Source organism: Cygnus atratus, chromosome 1 (assembly GCF_013377495.2).
Source record: "Cygnus atratus isolate AKBS03 ecotype Queensland, Australia chromosome 1, CAtr_DNAZoo_HiC_assembly, whole genome shotgun sequence".
Classification (NCBI taxonomy): Eukaryota; Metazoa; Chordata; class Aves; order Anseriformes; family Anatidae; genus Cygnus; species Cygnus atratus.
The window spans coordinates 156,763,234-156,789,267 of NC_066362.1; positions in this window are offsets into that span (position 1 = coordinate 156,763,234).

Below are 26,034 nucleotides of genomic sequence, written 5' to 3' on the forward strand. Positions count from 1 at the left end.
ACTTGGAGAGGATTAGTTTGCATATTAGGAAGAATTTCTTAATGGAGGGGGTATTCAAAGATTGGAACAGGCTGCCCAGAGACATGACGGAGTCCCCACCCCTGAAGAAGTGTGGACGTGGCACTAAAGGACATGGTTTAGGAATGGGACTAGGTGGGTCATGCTGGTGATTGCACTTGATGATCTTGAACGTTTGTTCCAACCTAGATGATTCTATTATAAATTGTGTAAAGGAGTTTATTCACTGCAAAAATACAGGAGAGGAAAATGAATAAGGGAAAATTAAGGAATTTTTGCTGGATGTAATTAAAACAACAACAACAAAAACCTTGTGAAGCATATTTTATTGGTATCTCAAATGATATTAACATTTTCTGGAAAAGTGTTGTGAACAACTAGTGCCAACATGTTGCATTGTACATCTTGCATTTAGAATCATCCATATACATTCCCAGATGGAAAGATGGGAAGTTCTAGAACAACTATAAGAAATACATATTTACTTGGGAACATAGTGCACTGTTTTGCTCAACTAAAGTCTATGAGAAGGAAAGGCACAATATTAATAAATAAATAAATAAAATCCCTAGCTTCTCTAAAACAGAAAAGTTTGCTAAGGACAGAGGAACAAAGTTATTCCAGCTTCAGAGTGGAGTTAATATTTCAAATAAAAAAGCTGAGGAATTAGAATTATAAACAATATGTTTTCACAGATATATTAGTGCCAAAAGCCATGTACAGTCTTAGTCATAACGAGTAACCACTTGGTAATTTTAAGGGAGAAATTACATTAAAATACAAAACTTAATGTTTTCTTGATGAAAAAATGTCAAAGAGAAAAATTCAGAAAGAGGAAGCACATGATAATGATTATATTAATTACCCTAGTTAGCAGTTAGTTTTGGAATGAATGCATATTCTATGTGATATATCCTGTTGCACTACAGTTTGTTCAATCAAGTTACTTTCTAATTTTTAAATTGTGAAATGCAATATGTAATTATGTTCTGCTTAATATTTTCTGTTTAGCTGTTGCTTTAACTAAGGCCAGATGAACTACAATTAGATTTCAAATGGCACATCTAGCACTTTCAGAATTAAACTAGTTTTTCTAATTTTTCATGAAACTGATAAAAATAGGGGAGGAGAGAAACATGAAAAAGCCTTAGACAAACCACTGTACGCTTATAAAGGAAAAGGGGTTCCTTTTGCAGCTGTTCTCATGAGAGTTGAAATTTTCCAGAAGATAAATTTTCTATTCTAATAGAGGATAAATATACACAAGATAAAATAAAACACCGTAATAATAATTATTATTTTTAATAAAGCACATCTCTACTGCTTGCTAATTATTTTAAAATGCAATAAAGAAAATGGAAAATACAGGTGCTGTAATTAACCAAGCACTCCTTGTGCATCATTTAAAATACATGCATTCTCTGCAGATGAGGTAACTTAGTTGTTCTTTTGCAGGCTTTTGCTTTTTATGAAGCTAATATAGGAAAAGAAATGGAGGTGTGAGAAAGTACAGGAGTAAAGAAGTAGTGCCCTGTACACTGCTCACATTTGCTATTATTTGATACTGTTAACTCTGATCTTTATCTGCATTTAGACATCGCTTAATCTAGAAATGTCACTCCCCGCCCACCCCACCCCCCCCACCCCCACCTATTTTGCTGTTCTTGTTTTACTCTGATTTTCCAGTCTCTTGTAAATGTTTGGTTGATTATAGTACGTGGGCATTTAGAAGCTAGAAGCCATTGCATCACCCTTTTGAATTCCTTTTGAAGTGAGGTCATGTGTAGCAAAGGATGACTGACTTATAAAGGAAGCTCACATGAAAAAATGGGACTCATTTCACTTTTCCCTGGTTTATTTATATAGTCAAAAACCGCAGGACAGAAAGCAGAATTTATCCAAAATGTCGTGGTTGATGGAACTTCACACACCTTCTTTGGATACCTGTAATATTCTTGCATCTTTAGTCTGAAGATGACAAAAAACCCAAGTATTCCAACTCCTGAATGAGCATTCCAACTTCTGACAATGATCTGTATCTTCATATTTATATCTGTTTATCTACATGTGAATATAGAAGTGACATATACAATTGGCTAGTAGTACATGGTTCTTTTCTTAACAAAGGAAACTTTATGTTTCATGTTTTAGTGCAGCTACGCACTGCCTAACTCTGAGTTGTGGACTTCATAGTATGGAAAAATGATATCTAATTAATTTGAAAGCACTTAGTATTTACATATGGAGGAAGGAAGAGGATGGGTGATAGATCCAGACCTTGTCAATGTAGTTTAATGTGTCAGTGTTTTACCTGGAACTTTCGTTAGCTTTATATTTAGAAAAAAAAATGTTAAAGAACAAAACATACTTACATTACTTATACATAGACTGGATCATTCTAAATTTTCCTTTTTGTTTGCTTTTTATGATTTTTGTTTGTTTGTTTTGTTTTAAGAACGCAATACATAATTCTGAAGACAAATTACACTTTAACAGCCTAGACAGGTTTGGATTTGCTCACCATTCAAAAATCAGTGCTCTTTTGTCTATGATTAAATATCAAATAAAATGACAGTAAGGCCTAAGCAAGGCAATTTGAATCTAGGTCTTAATTTCTTTATTACTACTACATAAAAAGTGTATAATGTATATCACTAATTATTTTCAGCATTCACAACAAACCATCTCTATTCAAAGAAACATCTTGAACTCCTTTGCCATGTAACTATGTTTTCCTAAACCAAATAATTCAAAACAAGTGAGGCTTGAGCAATATTTTCTTGAATAAAGCTCTGCATTTTTCAGCCAGCTGCAGCAGTGGTATTTCAGCTTGTCTAGAAAACAAAAAAAAAAGCAAGCACAAACAGGATTATAAATAAAGTCTGAAGGTGACACAGATAAGTGAGCTATTTTTGAATTTAAAACAAATAACAGCTAACACTGAGAGATTATTTCTGATTTTAACTCTGATAAGAAATGCAAATTTTATTTAAATAAAAATTAGCCCGAATTCCCCTGTTGTGGTTATGTAACCTTACTGGAGGAGACTCACAATCATTAATTAACCCAGTTAAAAATGCAATACAATACGTTAATTTATAGCTTACTTGTTATTTTCATATGTGAACTTGAGTTTCTGAAATTCTAACTATCCAGAACAGTTTGTATTCATTCACTTCAAAGGGAGCCTAAGGTAACCAGCACAAACTTCATTATCTAACTTTAAGATGTCTGAGGCAAGATGAATCATTCCCTTAGTGTGTGCATAGCCGAGCAGGAAGTTCTTAGGGCATCTAAAATTATGTTATCCATGGTCAGAAAAATAATTTAAGAGTAGGGATAAGTTTGAAACCCCAAAAAGATGCATTCTCTGTCATCTTTTTTGAAACTGAGACACTCTGCTGTTGTAAATGGAACAATCCAAAGGGCTGATGCAGACCATATAATGACCCAATGAGCCCAGTACATTTTTACTAGGGTCTCCCTGATGAGTATGATCTCACTGAGTTCACATGATGTCAAACTAGTGAGTCTGCTAGGCTTACAATGACTTCTTAGGAGAGAGCAAGAAGCATTAAAAAAAAGCCTGGTGTGGGTGGAAAGGATGGCTGAAAAGCTGAGTAGCTGAATCACACAATGGTTGAAATCAGAAGACGCCTTTGGAAAGTCTCTTGGCCATCCCTGCCCCTATCAGAGCATGTTCACCTACAGTAGGTTACCCAGGATTGTATTCAGTTGTGTTTTGAATATCTCCATAGGTGGATGCACCACAACCTCTCTGAAAAACCTGTTCCACGATTCAACTGTTCTCACAGTAAATAACCATTTTTTCATGTTCAGACAGGATAGCATGTGTTTCATGTTGTGCACGATGCGTGTTGGTGCCACTGAGAAGTCTGGCTCCCTCTTCTTCATTCCCCTGAGCCCGCTCTTCTCCAGGCTGAACAGTCCCAGTTCTCTCAGCCTTTTGTCATATGAAAGATACTCCAGTACCTTAATCTGCTTCATGGCATTTTGCTGGACTCAGTCCAGTAATGACATAACTTGCATAGATTTCTGCCAGCACTAATTTCTCATGCTACCCTTACGTACTGAATTTTTACCTAACTCAGTCATAACTTTGCTATTGCAATGGTAAGGCCTACCCCTGAGACCACTGCTCAGGTAAATGAACCCCAGACTATGTACCTATGCAGCTCTGCCTGTTAAGGTTACTCTAGTATCCCGTGAATAAGAAGGAAGGAAGCACAGATGACCAAAGCTGTCAAGCAATTGTTAACAACTTTATATGTGTGCAGCTCATTTGGGGACTGTGATTATGACCTATGCAACAAGTGTTAATTGTCTCTACATATGGGAATACACTGGATTCATGGTAGAGGGCTAAATTGGACCCGGGGAGCTGGAGCTTTGATTTTTACAAGTCTGAAGTGTGTACATATTGCAGCATAGAAATCTTGGAAAATGGTTCACTAACCACCTGCTATACTAGTTCTGCTTAGTAAATAAATTTGAGACTATGTGCAGCTGAGTGCTGTGGTTCTGGTCTTATGACTGCAGCACCAAATTCCCCCATGTGAAATTGGTTTCACATTTTACATAGGACCGTCTTTGAACAAAATATAGGAATGATATCACTGTATGGATGTATTCAGAAACTTAGCATTATTCATTAGTCATCTTTATAATTATCACAATTATCTAAATTAAAATAAAAATTAATGCATTATGACAAAAAAAAGTTATGACAAAAAAAAGTTTTTCAAATTGCATACATGTGGTAACTTTTGATTTTCTAGAGGTGATTTTTTTGAATAATTTTCAATACTAGTGACATTCGATTGTTTAACTGAATATTCCTCTTTTAAGACAAAAAGAACCTAAAGGGAAGTAAAAATTCTCCTCAGCTATTCATAAGCATACCAAATCCAGGTGCTTTTGAGCTTAATGCATTGCTGTTACGAAGTCTCTGGAGGTGTTAAGGGAATAGTTCTTTGTGATAAGTAGAAGAAAAGTTTATTATAAAGGGGAAACTGTGGAGGGGCAAAGAAATGTAAAGATGCATACTAATAAGAGTTTTGTTTTTACCTTCAATTTACACCGAAAAAATGAGGACACCTACTTTAAAAAAAAAAAAAAAATCACTAATATTACTGTCCAGGGACAGATCCACCTTCCAAAAGGTGGGAGGGGTGGCATGTTAAAATTCTTTAAATATTATTTGATTTTTTCTCCTTTGGGATTTAAAATTGGGTTTTTCATACTAGCTAAAGGACTTTTGACCCTCATGGATTAATAAATTAAAGATAAAGATGAAATAACAGTAAAGTAGTAAAGATCTTATCTGGCTGGAGAAACCATGAGAGTTGTAATTGAGAGGCAGTCCAAGCTGAAGATACTGATGTTTGGAAGTCCACTTCCAATATGGAACTATTATGATTGGCTAAATATGATGTTCAAGTGATATTCGTACATAGAACCATAAACCATGAAATAAAAAATGTATGACATTTTGGCTATGAATTTATGTTAATGTATGGATGGATTACTATCTCTATAAGATCTTGTTGGTTATCTAACAGGTTATCTGTTCTAGCTACTTTACCCGAAGCCTTAAAAACAAACAAACAAACAAACAAACAAACAAAAACCTCCTTTCAGATAAAGAAAACTGTAACGGTAAATATCTTGTGGTTTATATTGCATTTCTAGCAACTTATACCTTAAGCATTTCAGAAAGTATTAACATAAAATGGAAGACTGAATTAACAGAACAGGTTTATATATTATTCAGTTATGTGCTTTTCATTAATTTATGTTAAATATGAATCCCAGAGAAAGTATCTCACTTTTTTAATACTTCATTGATATTTTGTTATATTTTCTTCTGATATTCATGAAGCATATTAATTGCAGATTCATTCAATTTCTTCCACGCCAATGATTTTCCTTCATCTTTTAATAAATATGTCAACAAACAAACAAACAAACAAAAAACACTGATAGTCTTGCCATATGGAACTATTTATTCTCCAATAAATATATAAATTAGGTGACCTTGTAGATGATTGCTAGGATGGTTAGCTTGTATAGGTCTTCCACTTGTTAGAATAGAATATTTTCCTGCATCTAATTACAAGTTTGTTAATATCCTTTAGCTGGGACAATTTGCATCAACTTTGCAAAATGTGATTGTGGAATTTTGAGCTAAAAAGATGTGAGAAGATGATTTTAAAGATAGGAGTTTTGTAGACAGGATTAGATCTAAGTGGGGACACAGATACAGCTTCAAGACTTTTCACTTCAGGGACTTGAAATAGCACATAAGCGATTCATAACCTTAGCCTAGCTGCTCATAATGACTGCAGAGAGTGCAGCATTTTTGAAGGGTAACTGAGATCTTAGGGAGATGGAAAAACTCCAAAGGTAGCCATTCTTTTCACCTGACTCCAGTGGGAGGTTAATGCTCCAAACTCAGATGTCACAGGCTATGTCTACATTAGCAAGTAGTGCAGCACAGTTCGAGTGGATCTATAGACAGAAATAGCTGGTGTGAGGATCAAATGCCCATATTATAATAATTTGCACTAGTTCTAGATTGCTGCTATGGGATAAATGCTGCATAAGGTTGTAATACGGTAGATGCTCTCCTGAACTGTATTTTCCTTTACAGCTTAATCTGGGAGGAGCCAAGATTTGGCACTCATACACAGTTAAACTCAGAAAATGGTCCTGGTTTTGTGTGGGATATGGTTAATTTTCTTCCTAGTAGCTGATATGGTACTATGTTTTGGATTTATGATGGCAATCATTCTGATAACACCCTGATGTTTTAGTTTTTGCAGAGCGGTGCAACAGAGGAAGAAATTCTTTACTCCGAGGGTGATGAGGCACTGGAACAGGTTGCCCAGAGAGGTTTTGGATGCCCCATCCCTGGAGGTGTTCAAGGCCAGGTTGAATGAGGCTTTGAGCAACCTGATCTAGTGGGAGGTGTCCCTGCCCATGGCAGGAGGCTTGGAATTAGATGGTCTTTAATGTTCCTTCCAACATAAACCACTCTATGATTCTGTGATTCTATGATTTTAAGTTTTCACTGTCTCTATGAGCTAGGTTTCACAAAACAAGCATGAATGATATTTTCCTATTTGCTATTAATATCCTAAAAGCATTTTGGCCTTTCTGAGCTTGTCTAAGAATTATTCAATATCTAAAAATGACTTGAAGAAGATTAGAATTTAAAGTTAGTATAAAAGGAAGAAGTGTAGTCCAGCATATTTTAAATATTTTTAAATAAAATATTTTAAATATTTTTAAATAGTTCATAACTATTTTTTTTTGTTATTTTCTATCTTTTCCTTAAATAATACCAGAAAGTATATATTTTTTTTGTCTTAGTCTCAGATTATCCACTATGTCAATGACTGTTTTTTACTACAAATTTGCACAAATTAATTTTATGTATCTATGATGGGAAATAATTTATTTTAATATTTTTTATGATATCCTGCTTGGTTAAATGGTAAATATATTGTAAAATATCCACAGACTCCATTGAAACTCTAAAAATTGCTGCTCATGCTGCCCAGAATCCTCAATTAATAGATAGCATATTTATAATTTAACTGTTTATGTCAGTAGGAAGCAAAACTGATACCCTCTAACTAGACACAAAGAAAAACTGATTTGCATAACTCACACTTTTAATGGAAACTTAATCAGACTGAATTTTGAGAAGATTTCTAAGAATTTCTAATCTATTCAAAACCACTTGGTCATCTTGGAACATCCAAAGGTATTGAGGTCACTTTTTTTTACCTTGTAAAATTCTGACTCTCAATTCTGTTTGGTATATCTCATCTTGTTTAGAGAAAAACAGAAATTACATCTGTTATAATGTTTATTATTAACTTCTAAGTGGAACTTCAGAATTTATTTATGATTATTAGTATTTTTTAATTTATTTTGCCAGCAGCTAAGCAATTCAGTTCACTTTAATGTTATATTTACTTCAAAAGTCACTTTTGAGGTGAAATGGTAAGTATTATTAATTATCACTCATCAGTGGTCTAAAGGAAAAAAAAAAAAAAAAAAGTAGTAAATTAGTCCAGATCCAGTAAATCTCCTTTATAATTGAATTCATATTCTCTTCTGTAAAAAAGGACAGTGTTTTTTTTTCCCATTAAAATAAATTTTCTTATGTACTTAGAATATATATATCAGATTAATGAATTTTCTTTCATCTCCCATTTTTTTTTAAAACAAAAGATATCCTACATATTTTAAAATTTGTGATTCATCAATGTGATCATTTATTACATGCTTCTGCAATGTTCTGGCTACTTTTCTGCTATGAAAGCACAAAAAGAGCAGAAACAATAGAAAGTGTGTAAGGTAGCCTGCCATTAAGCTTGAATATTAGGAGCTTAATAGAAGAAAGGGTAAGAGTGATTAGTTTGGAAATAAAGAATTGGACCAAACATATGCATTGATCTTGACTTGAATATCCTGCAAATGATCTATTTCAGTGTTCTTTTGTTTACACAGCTCAAATATAACATAATTGCAACTCAGTGTCATAAAATTGACAACGTTTGGTGTTTATTAACAAGGAAAATTAAACACACACTGCTATTTCCACTGTAACAGATGGATTATTTTAATCCCGTTTCATAATCTCTCCCCCATTTATCATAGGATTTAGGAAGTATTAACAGTTTTATAGAAATGGAGACAGCATTTTTTTTGTCTTTCCCTTTCTCTTCCTTTCTTTCTTTCTTTTTCTTTCTTTCTTTCTTTCTTTCTTTCTTTCTTTCTTTCTTTCTATTTTTCTTTTTCTTTCTTTCTTTCTTTTTCTTTCTCTATTTTTCTTTTTCTTTCTTTCTTTTTCTTTCTTTCTTTCTTTCTTTTTCTTTCTTTCTTTCTTTCTTTCTTTCTCTCTCTTTCTATTTTTCTTTTTCTTTCTTTCTCTCTCTTTCTTTCTTTCTTTTTCTTTCTTTCTCTTTATTTCTTTCCCTTCCTTCCTTCCTTCCTTCCTTCCTTCCCTTCTTTTCATTTGCTAAGTGTGTTATAAAACCTGTCCTTGTCTGATTGCCATAAAGATTGCCTTTAGTATTACTTTGTATTACTTTAATTATTATTATTTTAATATTTTTTTAAGACAAATCTCAAAAATACCCCCTCTTTTCTCTTTTTAGGAAGTTGAAGAACGAACTGTTGAATGAGAGTAAATTGGTTAGAAGCTCGTGTTCTTTTTGTACTATTCATTTTGACTTTGCAGCACCTCTTTTTCTAATCCCAAAGAAATTTATTTATACCATACCTATATTGGAATTCTTTATTAAGGGGAAAATTGTAAAATTTGATATGTTTAAAACAATATTTTAGAAAAACTAATTGTGGGAAATTATCTGTGGAAGCTTTAATAGCAAGATGACAATGAATGTATTTGTACAGATGGTCAGAACTTGCTCTGATGTCTTCACTGCCCACTCATTCAGTGTGTTTGCTAAATTGTTAATCCAAAGGTAGAACCCTAAAATATATTTTAAAGAAAAGAATAATGTTTTTCAATAAGTATGACAGTTTTTACCTTTATGCTGCCATGCAAAGGCAGGGACTGGGAGAATGTAGGACTGTCCACTGTAGGGATGATCACATTCAAGACCAGCGAATGAACTTGAATGTGCACAAGTCTATAGGACCTGAGGAGACGCTTCTGAAGGTCCTGAGGGAACTGTCAGATGAAGTTTCTAAAAACACTGTTCATCATATAAAGAAGCTGTGATAGTCCTTGGAAGTTCCCACTGCCTGAAAAGGGGAAATGTTTCCCCCATTTTTAAAAAGGAGAAAAAGGAAGACCTATGGAACTATAGGATCTTCTTAGAAACATCTTTAATTCACAGAAGAATCTGACTTCTCTATTATACTGAATTCTTTCCCCAGGATCATGTTATAGATCTCTCCTTCTCTCATGTTACTCTCCTTCTGGTGGAAAAGATTTTCACCTCCAGCTTCTTAAATTAAAAGGAAAGGGTAGAAACTCTTTGGCTCCAAACTGTCTTTAGTCACAAGGGATCTGAATGCTGAATGCTAGAGAAATCAAATCACTGTGTATTTCACAGAAGTAATGCTCAAGGTGCTTTCTGTCTTTTTTTCTAATATTTGCTTTTCTTGGATGGGACTTTGAGCTACCTTATCTAGTGGAAGGTATCCTTGCCCATGGTAAGGGGGTTGTAACTAAATGATCTGTGGTTATTCAGCCTAGAGAAAAGGAGGCTCAGGGGAGACTTATTGCTCTCTAGAACTACCTTAAAGGAGGTTGTAGCTGGGTGGGGGTTTGTCTTTTCTCCCAAGCAATGAGCAACAGGACAAGAAGAAATGGTCTCAAGTTGTGCTAGGAGAGGTATAGTTGGGACATTAGGAAAAAAATAAATAAATCTTCATTGAAACGGTTGTGAAGCATTGGAACAGCCTGCCCAGGGAGACAGCTGAGCCATCATCCATGGAGGTATTCAGATGTGTAGATGTGGTGCTGAGGGACATGGTCTAGTGGTATGCTAGGTTTAAGCATCTAGTGGCAGTGCTAGGTTTAGGGTTGGACTTGATGATCTTAGAGGTCTTTTCCAACCTAAATTATTCTATGATTCTGTGATCTCTAGAGGACCCTTCCAAACCAAACCATTCTATGATTCTATGATTAAACTCCTTTTTTTTTTTTTTTTTTTCCCAAGTATGTTGTATGTTTTCTGGAAGGTTCTCTCTATGTTATTTATTCTTTATCTCTAGTCATCAAACTCACACACAGAACACGCAGAACACACGCATACTTCTAGATAAGTATATAACTATGTGCACCTTTATTTATCCTTATATAACTGTACATATAATATTTTTGTTGTTGTTATTGTTTGTTTGTTTTAAGTAAATGATATAAAATGGCTAATGTGGACAGGCTCCTTTAAGATGATTCTGGGGTAGTATGAGGATCTGGTTCTCAGAGTATTCTCTAAATTTATAGTTGATATACAGCTTCCCTCCCTTGGTGTATCTTCAGCATAAACCTCTGATATGAGTTGGTCACACCTTTATTGTCAACAAAGTGATAGAAATACTTGCAAGACAGGAACAAATGAACTTTTACATATTTGTGTCTTTATATCTATACATTAAGGTGAGAAGACTCACTCCCCTACGTTACCATACAAAAGAACTAGAGGTTGCTATATCACTAGCTTGGATGAAGATGCCTGCCCTGCAGATGTTTATATTGTTCCACATGTATGTATTCCATCCCATTTCTCCTGAGTATGTGAACAGTATTTTATTTTAGTATTTTTAAGGACCACCTAAGTAATCATAATTCTTAATTTATTCATAATAGTCATGTGCAGAAAAGATGGTCTGAATGGTGCACCTTAATGTAAGATTGCACTGTCATAAGTCATTGAAATATTAATGGAATTCATAGAATCATAGAATCGTAGAATATCCTGTATGGGAAGGGACCCACAAGGATCATCAAGTCCAACTCCTGGCTCCACACAGGAACCTAAAAATTTAACTATATGTCTGAAAGCATTAGTAACAGATAATGAATGGCCTTTCAGATGGCCTAGAGATTCAAGAGAAAAGTATTAGCAATGAATCATTACTCTTTCAGCTGAGAAACGTTAAGAAAAAATAATAGCATGGATAATTGCATCTTTCCATAGTAAAGGTGTTCTATTTTTCTCTTTTTGTCTTAAATGTTCTTTCTTCCAAATTTTTTTTCGCTGGTTGGTTAGCCATTTAAGTAAGAATTCCTTTATTAGATCTTACACAAAGAACAGAAGAAAAGTTTATCTTGGTCCAATCTGATGTATGAGGTGACAACAATATTCAGGGGAGAGTGATTGCTTGAGTCACTCAATTATAATCCCACAATGAAGCAGAATTACTCATAGTGAAAGACCCTTGTTGAGGACTTGTAGTCAGTACAATCTCAGGAAGAGAGTTACATAGGGTTCATTCCACCCTCATTTCAGAAACTTAATAAAGAAAGTGAATTTCTCAGTTGTCCTCATGTTGCAGTTTAACCTGGCAGGCAGCTTAGAATCACCAAACCATTTGCTCCCTCCGTCCCAGTGGGGTGGGGGAGAGAATAGGTGCTGAGGTTTAACCCAGCAGGTTAACCCCAGAAGGTAGCTAAGCAACACACTTGTTTGTTCACTACCCCTGCCATACTGGATAGGGGAGAGAAAAAAGTTAAAACATTGTGTGTTGAGATAAAGACAGTTTAAAAAGACAGAAAATGAAGAGAAAATAGTAATAATAACAATAACAATAATAATAATAAAAGAATATACAAAGCAAGTGATGCACAATGAAACTGCTCACCACCCACTGACTGATGCCAAGCCTGTCCTTGAGTAGCTGCCTTGGCACCCACCCCAGCCAGCCACTCCATATTTATTGTTCAACATGACATCATATGCTATGGAATATCCCTTCGAACAGTCTGGACCAGCTACCCTGGTTCTGCCCTCTCCCAGCTTCTTGTGCACTACCAGCCTCCTCACTGGCAGGGCAGCATGAGAAGCTGAAAAGTCCTTGACTTAGTGTAAGCAGTGTTGTGCAACAACAGAAAATATGAGTGTTATCAGAATTATTCTCATCCTAAATCCAAACCACAGCACCATACCACCGACTGGGAAGAAATTTAACTGTCTTAGCTGAAACCAGGACAATATCCATCCCTTAATCCATACCATCTGCATCATGTTCAGGTTTTATACTTTCCAGTACATTCCAATTAATCACCACCTTTCTTGTCCTTTGATATACACTGTGATGGTTTTGCCCTTCTGGGCAGCTAACCTCCACAACAACAACTCTCTCACTTCCCCTCCTCAAAAGAAGAGGGAAGAGAGAAGAAAGTATGCTGGAAAGAACAAAACAAAACAAAACAAAAGGCTCAAAGGCTGAGATAAGGATAATTTAATTAAAGGGAAAAGAAAGAGGGAAAAAACAAAACAAACAAACAAACAAAAAAAAAACAAGCAAAGGCCACACGGAAGCACAAAGGGAAGAAAAAAATAATATCCTCTACTTCCCATCAAAAAGTCATGTTCAGCCATATCCTAGGAAGCAGGGCCTCAATACATGTAGCAGTTGTGTGGGAGGACAGCCATCTTCATAAAGAGACTCCCCCACTCCCCCACTCCCCCCCCCCCCCCCCCCCTTCCCCTTTTCCAGTCTTTTATTTTTGAGGGTAACAGTGTCTTGACACTGTGCCAGCACTGCTCAGCAGTAGACAAAGCAGAGGTATGATATCAGGGCTATTCTAGCTACAAGTGCAGAGCACAACACTACATGGGCTGTGGCTGGAAAAGTTAAATCCATCCCGGCCAGGCCCAGTACATACACACACACACAGAGATATCATTCTCTTAGTCTATGGGCCATCCTTCTTAAAAGTCTGTTGAGCTTGTTTAGTCCTTGACTTTGGGTTCCATTTATTATAACAGTCCTTCAGGGCAGGAGAGATGGTGTGTGGTGTTGGATTTTTGCATGCCGAAGCCAGCTCTGGTTCCACCACCACTATGCTTTTTTTTGGTTTCATCAAAATTCATTCATTATTATCTGTGTGACTCTTGTGGCTATTATGGCTGTAATACCATTAAAATGGCATATAGCAACCATAGTGATGATGATATACAGTATTTTATAGCAATTAACATCATACAGTTCAAATCGCTGGCTATTCTCACCGAACAACATTTAACAATGTTGTTCGGTGACTTGAATAATAGACTCATAAAGATTGGAAAAGACCTCCAAGATCATCCGGTCCAACTGTTCCCCCAACTACCACTAAACTAAGTCCCTAAGTACCACATCCAACTTTTCCTTAAACACCCCCAGGGATGGTGACACCGCCACCTCCCTGGGCAACCCGTTTCAATGCCTAACCACCCATGCAGTGCCTCACTTGGATGCGTCTGCAGCTTTGAAAGCTTGACTACCCTATGTTCTCCTACAAATGGACCTTGAGCTTGTTTGGAAGTTCTAGCAGGGGAGCACAGCTACTGTATACCCCTGACCGCTGAACAGTATGTTTCTATTGAGGAAAGTTGTCCTCTTTGATTGGCCATGCAGCTTTGGGAGGGACACACATGGAGTGGTGAGGAAGGAAGGGGAAACCCACCTAGCCAGCCAGATCAGCTGAATCAACCCTGGCAATCAATGGGGTGACATATGTCGCAGACAGATTGCTCTCACATCCAAGGTGAGGTACATATTGGACTATCTCCTCCTTTGACATTACTCACCAAGTGCACTCAGGTCCATGGATGGGTTTGCCTTTGCCCAAGGCAGGAATAACCCAGACTGTCTTCCCCAACATGATTTTTATGTGCACTATGGGGACTTTATCCCCTTCTCCAATACTTAAAAGTTTTGATTGGGCAGGTCCATCTCAGTTGGCAGATCCCCTTGTGTTTAGTAAGTAGGTGGCCTTTGCTAATTGTGCATCCCACTCTTTGAATGTCCCAACACCCATTCTATTCTTTAACAGGCCATTGTACTCAATTTTCCCAAAGGCTGGAACATGATAGAGTTATCATATACCCACTCAATGCCATGCTCTCTGGCCAAGGTATCTATGAGGTTGTTTTGGAAATGAGTTCCATTGTCTGATTCAATTTTTTCTGAGGTGTCATGTTACCATAAGACTTGCTTTTCAAGGTCCAAGATAGTGGGAGGTGGAATGGGGCATGGGATACGTTTCCAGCCATCTGGGTTCCTTCCACCATTGTAAGTACATGGCACTTGCCATTGCGGGTTTGAGGGAGTACGATATAATCAGTCTGCCAGACCTTCCTGTATTTATATTTCAGCCATTTTTCTCTATACCAGAGAGTCTTTAACCACTTGGCTTGCTTGATTGCAGCACATGTTTCACAGTCATGAATTACCTGTGCAACAGTGTCCATGGTCAGGTTCACCCCTCGATCAGGAGCCCCTGTATGTGTTGCATCTGTTCCTGAATGAGATATCATGGGCCCACTGAGCTATAAATACTTCACCCTTATATTGGCAGTGCAGATCCACCTGAGCCACTTCAATCTTAGCAGCCTGATCCACCTGCTGGTTGACCTGATGTTCTTCAGGGGACCCATATGGGTATGTGAGCATCTACATGACGTACTTTTGCAACCAGGTTTTCTACCCAGGCAGCAATATCTTTCCACAATGTAGCCATCCAGATGGGTTTGCTTCTGGGTCAGATGCCAGTTGTTTTGCTTCCATTGCTGTAAACACTTCCACAGGGCATTTGGAGATGAAGTAGGGGTCATCAAATCTATGTAAAAGGAAATACATAATAATAAAAAATAGGTGATGAATTTATATATATATATATATGTGGTAACATAATAAAGTGGAGGGTACCCAGAAAGACAATGAAAGTGAAAACTTTTGTCAAAGTATGAATACATTTTTGACTGTTAAAATAATGTGGTTTGAGTAACCGTGAAACATGGCAAGAGACCAAACGATGTGAAGTGTGAAAACATTATAATGTGTAGATTCAATGAAGAGGGTGATGTATTCCCTCTCTACTGTTATGTATGGTATTTACAGGTAAGACTAATTGCTGCTACTGAAATTCAATATATTAATAATGAAAGACATAATATTCCATTGCCCTTTCTATACCTGGAACTCCAGAACAGATCATATTTTAACCTACCAATATATATATACATATATTTCTTTTTTCTGTGTGTCTGCCAATTGTAACTTTTGAATTGTTATTTATCTGGGCAAAGCTTCGCAAGCTTAGTCTCTGCCAAAACATTTTTGTCTTAAAAACAAGAAAGTTCGGACATTTTCGTGTGTGATCAGAATGATCCTTCCAATTTAAACCATGTTGTGTTCATTTTTAGAGTAGTGTAACAAAAGCTTTGATGAATGAGATGTGTATGTAGAATATACATCAACACTTTTAATAAAGTGTGGAAGGCTTTAAAGGAATACCTGAAGCTTATGCCTGTCTATTTTTTTATTTATTTTATTTTATTTTATTTTATTTTATTTTATATTTTGCTTTGCTTTGCTTTGTTTTGTTTTATTTATTTTATTTTATTTTATTTTAGTATTACACATAGAATGACAAAAAAAAAAAAGAATTTAAGTCACATTCTGGTTTACAGATTTTTTTTTTTAGAGCATATCTTAAGAACTTTTATAATACTTGAGAAATATTTAATCTACTGTATAAGGTAGATGACCACTTTATTAAGTCATGTGTTTTTGTTTGTTGTTGTTGTTGTTGTTGTTTTCCTTTCATATTAGAAGTCGCTGAGAGAGCTTTCTAAATGTCATCCTTTCTTACAGAGAAAAACAGAGTACATTAATTGTGCTACTAATTTTATTAGCTGCATATTAATTTCAAGACCATTGTAACAGTTTGTTATGTTAAATGCTTTAGCATTCTGCATGTAAAACAGAATTAGTGCATACCACTTGTACATATCCTGGTAAATACAAAACAGTTTCTCAAAAAAGAAGAACTTTTTCCCTGTATTTTCCCACACTTCCTCCCTTATACATCTGGAACCTGTATTTCCTCTCCTTTGTCCCTTACCCTGTATGTCTCACAATAGGTTTCAAACAGTCCACTAAAAATATCCCACAGTAAGCTTTACACAGTCCCCAAATCCTTTCTTCCCCATGCCTCCCACAATAAATCCTATAGCCAATTAGGTTACAGTATGCTAGACTGCAAGGTGTTTTGGAAACTGAGTTTCTTCTGCTGAATCATCTTCATGGGCTTTTCAACAAGAACAATGGCCTAATCATTTTCCCTTGCTGTTCTCCAGAGCAGTCAGGTCAGGGTGCTTTGTTTTCACTGATAACCTTACTTAAATTCCTCTCCCATGCTACTTTTATGCTGCTGTACTCACCTTTCAACGTGGATCAGAAAGGTTCAACTCCCCATAAGAACAGGGTCTGCCATACAGAGACTTTCTCAAGTTATTTTAAGATGACTTTGCCCATAGTTGTTGCCCTGAAGACTTTTCTCTAACAAGCTCCCACCACTGTATCATCCTCCCTATTCTGATATCCCCTGACATACTTAATTTAAAGCTTTCTTCACCTGATTAGCAAAGTTGACAAACGAGACCTCAATTGAAAAATATATCCTGTCTCAGTAGTTGACCTTATTGTTCAGAGAAGAACCCCTTGTCATAAAAGCTGAAGTACTACCTGCTCAACCAGCTGAATTTACACTTGTTAGCCTGCAGGATGTATCTTATCCCGCCCAGCCCTTCCCCATAGAAGAGAAGACCGTATTTTCAACCTAGTTATCTCTGAAGCTTTCCTTAATGTAGCCTGATCCTTTTCTTTGGTGATTAGAGCACTGCACTAATTCTGCAAATTCAAATATGAAGATGGAACCTCTCTCCTGATTCCAGAAGTCAGAAGCTTCCAAACACTTCCATCTTTGGAGTCTCAATTCTCCACTTGTTCAAGTACAGCCTCTTGCTATCCTTCGTTACTTGCACAGTTGTAGTTCAGGCTCTTGTCTTTCCGGAGTCTCTGTGAAGACGCTATTGACCTCCTGTTGCTATGCAGCTAGCTCCCCTCCTCCCATAGCTCCTTCACTTGGTGACTCTGTGCCTGCACCACAGGCCACATCCCACAGGTATGGCCACACACAGCTGTGCAGGGAGACCTGCAGCTCAAGACTTGGAAGATAGCATCCACCCTCTGTCTGAGGAGGTCTCTCCAAGACAAGGCAACGGTCTTTTAAGTGAGAATGAATTTGTTTGAATTGGTAGATTGTAGCAGCTCAAAATGCAAATTGTAAGAAGTAGGTAAGCAACAGAATTGTATGGGAAAGATCTCAGTGAGACAGAAGAAGGAAAGCATTGATGTATTACAATTTTTCTCGAACTTTTGTCATTATTTCTCTTCATCTCTATAATTTCCTGTTCACTGTCTAAAATATTATAAACATGGAACTTCCTTCTTGAAGGTGTGCAGTCAGAATCTCTCACTGAATGACTATAGAACCTCTCTCACTTTCCACTATAAATTATCAGCTTTGCTGCAGTTTATGAAGCCTTTTATTACTAAAAGTACAGTGTTGCACAGAAAATAAATGTAACACAAAACTCATATATTTATGTTGAGAAATATAACACAAAACAAATGTTTTTCAAATATGTGGTTCCAACTTGGCTGTAAATCAGCATGTGCATTTTGAATGGATTTATTTATTGAAAGAGTAATTAAGTAATTTCTTTTAAAACCTCTGTCTTTAGAATTGGCTGGGTAATGCCGAAATGTTTTATATAACTAACTTTTTAAAGGCAAAATTTTCCAGAATATATTTCTAAAAGCAGAACTTTTTAAATTAGCAGAAACAATCAAGGGGCATTGAAGACTGGGTAACAGTCATTTGCAACAAGTTATATTTCCTTTTTGTTTGTCATCAATGAGAGGGCATGTCACTATATCTCTAGAGTACCACTGAAATTTAGCACCCTATGAATGAGATTGGGCTGTTCAGTAGGCAAGATTGCTTGCTGTTTTCAACAGGAAGGTAATCTCGAGCCAGAAGGAAAGGAAGTGAATACTTGAAATGAAACTGAGTAGAGAAGCCCGAAATTCAATCACCCAGACAGGAATTTAGTGAAGACATGCATTCTCTTGTCAAAGCAGTGGCAATATCAACATGGCACGCAAGAATGCAAACACCAATTTTACTTTTTTTCCCCACAACTAATATAGGAAACCATAACATGGTGGGGAAGTGTATCACCAAGTAAACATTTTAAGAGATGAAGAAAAAAACAACACACAAACAAACCCCCACAACAAACCTGTCTACAGATTTATTTGCCTTCAGGGTTTTTCCCAAGATTTATGATTGAATGATTATGATTATTGGCAAGGGAAATAGGAAACTAAACTGACTTTGAGATGTTATTTTGCTGCTTTCCTATCATAACTGCTATCTTTTAACTTACTGATATGAAATATTATAATAATGATTATATGTTCAGAATGTAAAGCTAATACATTCTGTAGACAAATGATAGCTATCCTTGAGGCAAAATGCTTATTATGCGTACACTGTAAAATGTGTTTGCTTCATTCTTTTGGGATCCCTCAATATACAACCCAGATATCAGCTGAAAAATGTAACAGGAATTTCATTTCATAGCTGTCACCAGGCAGTAAAAAAATGTGGCTGGCTGAATAATATTTATATGTAGTTCTCTTTTTGTATGCTTCAAGTCTTTGAACTTGAAAAGAAAAAGCTTAATCAAGGACTTAAAAAAATGTTTGTTAAGACATGTCCAGGTGCTGTTGTACTTGAAAAGACAGTTGCAAAGAGAATCTCAAGTATATTATATTTAAGACTTCTTGCTGGGATTAAAAATGAAAAATCTTCAAATAAATGTGATGATCAGAGTGAAAAATTAATTTACTGGATTTCTGAGCTCTTTGACTAGTAAATTATAATGAGATAAGTTTTAATACCTAAAGTACTGACAGTTTTAATTTTTACATTTGTGCAAGGGCATTCAGCCAGGGGGCAGGCGGGGCTCAAACCACTCATACTATTGTAAACAAACAAGTTCACACAACGAAACGTTGCCACAAAGTGGGGAGATAATGTCAACACAAAGAAGGAGATGGGAAGAAAATGGCTGATAATGGCAGGCAACATGCAGAGATACAAATGCCAAGATCAAATATAAAATTAATCTCTACTTAAGATGGTAACTTATCACCAGATGCAAATAATGAAGAGAATGACTGGGCTACATTATTAATAGCACAATGTATCACCAATAGGAATTGGATTTGAAAATGACAAATGTGACTGTAGAAAGTTTTGGTTGAAATATGTGCAAAAGAGAAAGTGAAATATTGATTTCTGAAACATAATGTGACTGTTTCTGTAAACTACTCTGATCATCCAAGATCACCCAATTACCAATAAATTTAGTTACTCTCTTGGGATGTGACTATAACTTTCTACTTAGTCTAGAATTGGAATGCCCTGAGAAATGGAGCTCAGGTTTGCTGGCTAAATACACTGAACTGTGCGTTCTCAGATAAAATGTGGACAACACCCGTAATGAAGCCAGCTACAGATTTGATAAATCTAACTTTTTTGAATTCTCTGGCAACATAAAGAAAGGTTAGGTGCTCAGTCATTGAAACGTGGTTTGCAATAGTGACTTATTTCCTCAGAAGAGGCATTTCTGGTGGTATGAATGCTAAAGTGGCTTCAGAGTAGGAAGTCACCTAAATAACATTTGTACTTCCAGGTCTAGGAATTGTCTTGGATGCAGACGCACTTAACTACTATCTTGGGCAAATGATAAAATTCAGTTAAACGTGACTCCACCAGAAAGCTCTTTTCTTATATCTTGAGTAAAATATATCCAGTATTTATGTTATAAAAGAACAGAATAAATTTCTGTTTTGAGTTATTTGTTTGTTTGTAGTATTTTTTCCTTCCCATTCCTCAACTCCACAAAGATATTTTCTGTTGCCTTTCAGAGCTATGAGATTTTGGATCCACGATGCTGTCAGAGTGACTTGAAAAGAACATTCTAACATTCTATTCTTAATAACAACATTCTATCAAAAATGGATAAAAACAAAGAAAAAAAATAAAACAAAAAAGTCCCAAATAATGCAAGTTATAATCATTGCACAAATTTCTGATGTTGTTATATACATATGATATAATTAATTATATAGAGAAGTAAGCATGTAATGTATTACAATGCTGGCACTGGTGAACACATACTTGCAAAGGGGATGTCATTTTGTACAGCCTGAGACTGTCAGCACAAAGTCAAACTATTCCACTGTCTAGGTTGTATCTAGGAAACTTATCTGAATGAGGTAAGCATGTTCTGACTGCTTTCTGGTGTATGTATTGAAGGTCTCCTCAGATGACTTGGAGTAGTAATGTATCATCATATAACACCTACACACATGTACAAGCACGCACAACTCACGCTCATGCATGCATGCACATGCACAAAGGGAAATAAAACTTCCCAATTTCCACTCCTAGACCAACCACTAACTAATGAAAACTAAAGAAGTATTTCTCTCTGGATGGCAGCTCAGCAACTGTCTTCAGAAGCTTTATGGATATATATGGTATAGGAACTTGCTTCTGTCAGGGTTAGGAGAAAGGACCAGATGCTCCAATCTAGTACGAAGAGACCTGAATTCTAATGCTACCCAGCATGGGACTAACCATGCAATGCAATCTGAAGTAGCAGCCTTTCATGTAACTACTCTTGAAGTAGAAGGACAGCAATATGGCAAGCAATCTGTTATAAGCCTTTATAGCTAACAGCCAGAGTTATATGATTGTCGCTTAATGAATAAAAGAGTGGTTTTCCATAATTTTTAATTAGCATATTTCTCAGAAGCTTGTTAAAGTGAAGCAGTTTGCTATGCCAGAAAACTAATACATTTCACAATGACTTACAAGCTTTTTCCTTTTTCTAAAGTTTTAGAACAGCATTAAACGGGCAGGGGCTTATTATTACTATTATTATTTCAGTTATATTTCTCGTTATTTGTGTTAAATTTCCAAGATCCCCTCCTGTCCCGTCCCCCCCCCCAGCCCCCAGAACATGCAGCATGGTAGTTACAGACGAAATGAATGGTGCTACACTTCAGAGTTTATTGAGTTTCAGTAATGCATTAGTCTGGAAAGAGGCAACTTTATAAATCACATGATACTTTCTTCAGGGTAATTTGGCACCCACATTCTGCACAGCTGCAATAAAGGTGAAGACAGCATTGGTTAACCAAGTACTTGCCTATTTATAGCTAGCAGATATGAAAACCAAGGCAATTCATTTTGTGTAATACAACAGAGATGCTGAATGATACTCGATGCACTTGATGTAGTGCATAGTGGACAAGAGATCTGAAATGAATCACTTAATGAAAAATGCTCAGCACTAATCCTCTGGAAAGTTCTATGGCTATTCACCTTTTATGAATTGTGGTTATTATCCAAACATACATAAGGTGAAAACTATGAATTATATAACCAACTTTGTATGCCACACATATACTTACTAAGTAGTACTTTCCCATACAAGTGCTCTCATTAAATTCAGAGAGAATGTGTGTAAGTTTAGTATGTAATCAAACAATGAAAAAGATTGTATCTGTACATTATTTTGAAATTACATCTTTTGTCAAAGTTTCAGTTCCTGAACGGTTTAGTGAACTCTGAAAATTAAGACGTTTAAAAATAATCCTGTACATAAAAACTTCAAATAAACACCAAATTAAACAACATATAAAGTACTATATATGCCATTTGCATCATAAGCTATTCACATGTCTGTAGGCTAGTACAATTATATATCAGACACCATCAATCAAGCTTTTTAATATGTGAAATAAGTAAGACTGTTGTTCTTATTTGCCCTCTTGTGTGATATATAGGCAGATAGAAGAACAGCCCATTTGTCAGGCTGTACCTTCCTGGTGAGTTACTATGTTTGTTCCATTGAAGGTATAATATTTCTCTGAGACATTTTGGACTTTCATAGGAAAGGAAGGGAAGGGAAGGGAAGGGAAGGGAAGGGAAGGGAAGGGAAGGGAAGGGAAGGGAAGGGAAGGGAAGGGAAGGGAAGGGAAGGGAAGGGAAGGGAAGGGAAGGGAGGGGAGGGGAGGGGAGGGGAGGGAAAATTTGTACTCTTTTTTAATCTTTAGAATTTTCTGACCTTTTTTATAATTATTATTTTAAAATATCCTGCTGATATACTGGCAAATATTTTACATTTGTATTCATGCAGTAGATGCTGACAAACAAAATTTCTTGGATATGCTGGGATTCTAATAAATGTAACCATTTATTTTTCAGTATAGTTTAGCTTGATAAGAGAGAAAATATTACCGTGCTGCTAAAAAAAAAGATGAAAAAATGGGCTTATCTGATTACTGCATGGTGTTTTATTTTATTTATTTTTTCCCGTCATATGTAAATATATGGCAAAGCTTTATTAAAAATGCTTCAGAGGAATTGGCTGTGTTGTTGACCTTCCCTAGGCTATGCAGCTTAGTTTGAACACTTTCAAATTTATGATTGTTTGCATATTTCTCAGTTTTGTCATAGGTTATTTTGCAGTAAAGAAAAAAAAATAACTCCACTTTGAATGCAAGACATTCTTAACTTGTAGAATGTGAATTCTACAATATATATAGTCCATTACAATATGGATACTTTTATTTAGAGTATATACTTGTAAGGTGAAAGTACTTATAAGGATTTAGGACACATTCTTGCACCTACTGACTTTCAAGACTAGGTATTTAAAGAACAATTTTAGACATAAAGAACAATTTTAGACAATTTATACATAGGGTCCAATTCTGATCTCATATCATGTTTTGATGTGCTTCAGTGGATCAGAGACGACTTTTAAAACTATAAAAAATCAAAGATATAAAACAATTTTTAAAATTCTTCAAAATTTTCATAAAAAGAAATATTTGACTGCCAAACTCATCCGATATAAAATTTCATCACAAAAGTGCTTATTGTATAACAGAAAACTTTCTTAATACTTCTCCCAGGGCATTGTGCTCACAAAGGGTATCAAAGAATAGTATTCACCATATGCTACCAAGGCTACTTGTGCAATAAAATTAATATTTGGAGGATATTTTAAAACAGAATACTTTGGTAGAAGACCAAGTAACTAAACAAAAAGAATATATCATAACCCAAATCCAATCACCAACAAACAAACTATTCCTTTTTTGAGATCTGCCCATGTGAGTTCTTGAGGGTGAAGGTAATATCAATAGCTCATTGAGAGAGAATGATACATGCCTCTGTTCAGCTGCACACAAACTGGGTTCTATTGACATTTGATATCATTTATAGAGTAGCTTCCCTAACTTGTCACTTCAAGAGAACATAGGTACACGCTGTAACATCAGCCAGAAGCATGGCATTATCTAGCTGCTGTTTTTTTTTTTTTTTTCCTCAACTACTGGTTTTCTTCTCATACTGCTCCTGCCATGGTCCCTTTGATATAATCTGACATCTGACTAATCTGCATCTCTGTGTGTTGTCTGTGCAGATGCACTATGTCATTGGAATCCTGAGGGTGACCCTTGTACCAGGGGTTGGTGTAGGTCTTTCCATGACTTATGGAGTTCTGCTGTAGGATGCTGTATGGTACGTATAAATGGGAATGTTTCAGGAAAGGGAAGGAGAGATTTGTTGTTCTTACCCTATGGGAAGTGTAGATCACAGAAATCCATCAATGGTAGCCCTAAGCCTCCTTCAGAGTGCATTTGAGGTCCAGACTGTTTAGCTTCAATTTCTTGCTATTCAGTAAAAGTATGTATGTGTATTGGTTGGGAATTAAGAGATCACTGTGATGAGACTATTTAGAGGACTGGTAAATCAAGCCAGTGTCAAAGTCTAAAATAAAACTTTTCTAAGTTTATTAATTGACAACACACTTCATGGTAATGGTTAGTCTTTACCTGTTACTGATCAGAATCACAGAGTACACAAACTCTTCGCCCCTAATGTTTATATTCTTCATTAGCTTTGTGTGTGTTTGTGTGTGAGTGCTATGTGACTCCACAGAGCTGATACCATACATTTAGCATTGATGACTACAGTCCCATATGGTCCTTATTCACCCAGGCTATGGTGATCTGTCTTTAAAGCTCCTTGACATTAGAAGCCAGAATAGAAGGTTTGTCTTCTTTCTTCTCCATCTTTCCTCAGCCATTCTTAGCGTTGTATGGTTCTCACATCCACACTCCCCAAAAAGGGTGACCATAAAATGTTCTTGATACTCCTCACCTTACTTTTTTTTTTTATTTTTATTTTTTTTTTTGCCAGTTGTCTGTTGTAGGATGCAAACCCCTCTTTCCATTCTTATCACAAAGCTGGATCACAAAGCACTACTGACTTAGTGCTTTGCTAAACTGAATTATTGTGACAGAAAATATCTTGCAAGGGATGACAGCCTGAGGGACTAGATAGATATCCTCCGAAGTATCTGAAGACAGAAAATGTTCTGGAGTTCTCCCCAGTCTGTACTTAATTATGCCTCTGCAAGGTTCTCCCTTTTTGAGCTATTTACTTAAGGCTTTTAATAAAATAAATAGCAGGTTTACAAAGTTTATCATTTCAGCTCATCTCTCACTACACTCTTAAGGTAATGTTGTAACTTACAAAAAGAACTTTAAGTGGTCCCTACAGTTTCTTCAGGTATCTCTCAAAAGGTAAATAAAAGCAGGTGCAGCAATTTTATTCCAGTTACTTGGTTTTATTTTATTTTTTTTTTCTAAAACAGATACCATCCTTTTTGCAAGTTAGTTTAGTCTCTTGTGGATCCTTCTGTATTTGCTCCTGGTGACAGATCATTAACTGCTTTCCATACTCTCACCTGCAAAGGAATAAAATTTAGTAGTAGGAGAACATGAGATATAGTGAGCATAATATAACTATCGTCCATTTGAATCTAAAATAAGTAAGCAAATATGCTCTCTAAAACTTTCAAGCTTTTAAACTTTCTCTATTTAAGACAAACATATCTTATTAGGCTTCTACACAGGTGTCAAGCTAGCTACATTAACAGAGAGGTATTTTTATCTCTACATAACATATGTCCTCCATTGATTCCAAAACCTGAATTTAATAAAATGTTTCAAAAATCCTTGGTCTTTCCCTTGACCTGATGCCTTATACATTTGGGAGTATGGATTCCTATTTATTTCTTTATTCAAACTGGAAGAGAAGCTGTTTATACTTTTTTTGATTTTCTGATTTTGCTTTTTTTTGATTTTGCTGATTTTATCTGCAGTGAAGTAGTGTCCTTGTGCAGCAAGCCTAAACAAAATTTAGTTAACTACAGTGATTCTCTTTTGGTAGAATGCTATACTGTAAACAGTGAAATAGCTATTCAGATTTCCATCTATTTATGCTGTGTT